We start from the raw sequence: 3,872 nt of genomic DNA, 5'->3' as shown, positions 1-3,872 counted from the left end.
AAAAATTTGAAATGTGTTTGAGTGGTCAGGTGTGCCCTCTCTCAGGCGCCTGCGATGAGTATGTCCCTGTTAGTCCCAGGAGGAGGGTGAGAGTCCCAGGAAGAATGAAACGGAGGCACACAAGCCAATGTGCAAACTAATTAGTAGGAAATACTTATTACTGTATGTCATTGACATGTGGGGATGTTTTGTTAAGCAGCCTAACTGTGGCAATAGCTAACTGACACTGAACAGGTGTCAGGTGTCACTGCAGCAGATGTAGGGATTAATTCCTGAGTCACTGCCTATTAACATGACTTCTCCCACTGTAGATAGAACATTCCACTATGGTAAAAAGTCACCACTTCTAGGAATGTTGTGGTGATGATGACACTCAAATGCTGCTGGTGGGAGGGTAAATGGGTTCCTTTTAGAGAGCAATTTGGGCATAGATATCAAGATTCTTAAAAATGCTCACATCTACTGACCCAGTAATTTCACTTTGGAATATTGATCCTAAAGGAGTAATCTTAAATAAGGAAAAAAGCTTTGTGCACAAGGGTAATGTGGTTTATAACAGAAAGAAGAATTTACTGCACATTACTCCACTAAGGTTTTCACATGCATTTTCTTATTCTATGCTCATTACATGCTCTCTGTAGAGGCTCAGAGAGATTGAGTCACTTTCTCTTCTAACCCAGACTGCTGTTTCCAGGGCCCATTGTTCTAACCTCCATGCATACTGCCTAAAACAGCCAAAAGAATATATACTATTCACTCACATTCTGGATTATTATGCAACCATTTAAAAATGCACAATAATTTTGTTCTTTTTGATGCAATGGTAAATGGGATTGTTTCCTTAATTTCTCTTTCTGATAGTTTGTTGTTAGTGTATAGAAATGCAACAAATTTCTGTGTATTAATTTTGTAACCTGCAACTTTACCAAATTTATTGATGAACTCTAGTAGTTTTCTGGTGGCACCTTTACGATTTTCTATGTACCGTATCACATCATCTGCAAAGAGTGACAGTTTTGCTTCTTCCTTTCCCATTCAGATTCCTTTTATTTCTTTTTCTTCTCTGATTGCTGTGGCTAGGACTTCCAAATCTATGTCGAATAAAAGTGGTGAGAATAGGCATCGTTGTCCTATTCCTGATCTTAGAGGAAATGCTTTCAGCTTTTCACCACTGAGTATGATGTTAGCTGTGGGTTTGTTATCTGTGGCCTTTATTATGTTGAGGTGTGTTTCCTCTATGCTCACTTTCTGGAGAGTTTTTATCATAAATGGACTTTGAATTTTGTCAAAATCAAAAACTTTTTCTGCATCTATTGTGATGATCATATGGTTTATATTCTTCAATTTGTTAATGTGGTGTATCACATTAATTGACTTGTGGATATTAAAAAATCCTTGCATCCCTGGGAATACCTAAGAATAGACCTACCTAAGGAGGTAAAGGACCTGTACTCGGAAACGTGTAAGACACTGATTAAATAAATTGACACAAACAGATGGAAAGATAAACCATGTTCTTGGATTAGAAGGATTAATATTGTTAAAATGACCATACTACACAAGGCAATCCACAAATTCAATACAATTCCTATCAATATACCAATGGCATTTTTCACAAAACTAGAACAAGTAATTTTAAAATTTGTTTGGAAGCACAATAAACCCCAAATAACCAAAACATCTTGAGAAAGAAGAACAGAGCTGGAGGAATCACACTTCCTGACTTCAGACTATACTACAACACTACAGTAAGCAAAACAAAATGGTACTGGCACAAAAACAGACCCATAGATCAATGGAACAGAATAGAGAGTCCAGAAATAAATCCACACACTTATGGTCAATTACTCTACAACAAAGAAGGCAAAAATATACAATGGAGAAAAGACAGTCTCTTCAATAAATGGTGCTCAGGACTTCCTTGGTGGCGCCATGGTTAAGAATCTGCCTGCCAATGCAGGAGACATGGGTTCAAGCCCTGGTCCGGGAAGATCCCACATGCTGCAGAGCAACTAAGCCCGTGCACCACAACTACTGAGCCTGTGCTCTAGAGACCGTGAGCCACAACTACTGAGGCCTGCACACCTAGAGCCCGTGCTCTGCCACAAGAGAAGCCACCACAATGAGAAGCCTGTGCACCTCAATGAAGAGTAGCCCCCGCTCGCCACAACAAGAAAAAGCCCGCACGCAGCAACAAAGACCCAACGCAGCTTAAATAAATAAATAAATTTATCAAAAAAAAAAATAGGGACTTCCCTGGTGGCACAGTGGTTAACAATCCACCTGCCAATGCAGGGGACACGGGTTTGAGCCCTGGTCTGGGAAGATCCCACATGCTGTGGAGCAACTAAGCCTGTGCATCACAACTACTGAGCCTGCGCTCTAGAGCCTGTGAGACTCAACTACTGAGCCCGCACGCCACAACTACTGAAGCCCACGCACCTAGAGCCCATGCTCCGCAACAAGAGAAGCCACCACAATAAGAAGCCCGCACACTGCAAAGAAGCGTATGCCCTGCTCACCACAACTAGAGAAAGCCTGCGCGCAGCAACAAAGACCCAACGCAGACAAATATATATATATATATATATATATATATATATATATATATATTATATAATAAATAAATAAATAAATCTTAAAAAAAATAAGTGGTGCTGGAAAAACTGGACAGCCACATGTAAACGAATAAAATTAGAACATTCTCTAACACCATATAAAAAGTGAACTCACGATGGATTAAAGACTTAAATATAAGGCCAAATACTATAAAATTCCTAGAAGAAAACATAGGCAGAACACTTTTTGACATAAATTGTAGGAATATTTTTTGGATCTGTCTCCTAAAGCAAAGGAAATAAAAGCAAAAATAAACAAATGGGACCCAATTAAACTTAAAAGATTTTGCACAGCAAAGGAAACCATCAACAAAATGAAAATATAACCTAATGAATGGGAAAAAATATTTGCAAATGATATGACCGATATGGGGTTAATACTCAACATATTAACCCCTAATACAACAGCTCATAAAATTCAACATCAAAAAAAAAACAAACTGATTTTAAAATGGACAGAAGAACTGAATAGACATTTTTCCAAAGAGGAAATGCAGATGGCCAACAGACACATGAAAAGATGCTCAACATTGCTAATCATCAGGGAAATGTAAATCAAAACCACAATGATATATCACCTCACACCTGTCAGAATGGCTATCATCAAAAAGACCAAAGATAACAAATGTCGACAAGGATGTGGAGAAAAGAGAACCCTTGTACACTGTTGGTGGGAATGTAAAGTGGTGCAGCCACTGTGAAAAACAGTATGGAGGTTTCTCAAGAAACTAAAAATAGAAATACCATATGACCCAGCAATTATACTCCTGGGTATATATATGAAAAAAAAACACGAATTCAAAAAGATACATGCACCACAATGTTCATAGCAGCATTATTTACAATTGCAAAGATATGGACGCAACCTAAGTGTCCATCAACACATGAACGGATCAAGAAGATGTGGCATATATATACAATGGAATACTACTCAGCTGTTAAAAAGGAATGAAATTTTACCATTTGCAGCAAAATGGATGGACTTGGACGTTCTTATGTTAGGTGAAATAAGTCAGACAGAGAAAGACAAATACTGTATGGTATCACTTATATGTGGAATCTAAAAAATACAATAAACTAGTGAATATGACAAAAAAGAAGTAGACTCACAGATATAGAGAACAAGCTAGTGGTTACCATTGGGAAGAGGGAAGGGGGGAGGAGCATTACAGGGAATTAAGAGGTACAAACTGTTCTAAAAAGTACACAATCATTTTTTAAATACTTTGAAAATACATTATGATATAAGGCAGC

This window comes from Mesoplodon mirus (genome assembly GCF_964341445.2).
Source record: "Mesoplodon mirus genome assembly, chromosome: 5".
NCBI classification, from domain to species: Eukaryota; Metazoa; Chordata; class Mammalia; order Artiodactyla; family Ziphiidae; genus Mesoplodon; species Mesoplodon mirus.
The sequence above is the reverse complement of the archived record's forward strand: the minus strand, read 5'-3'. Positions refer to the sequence as shown.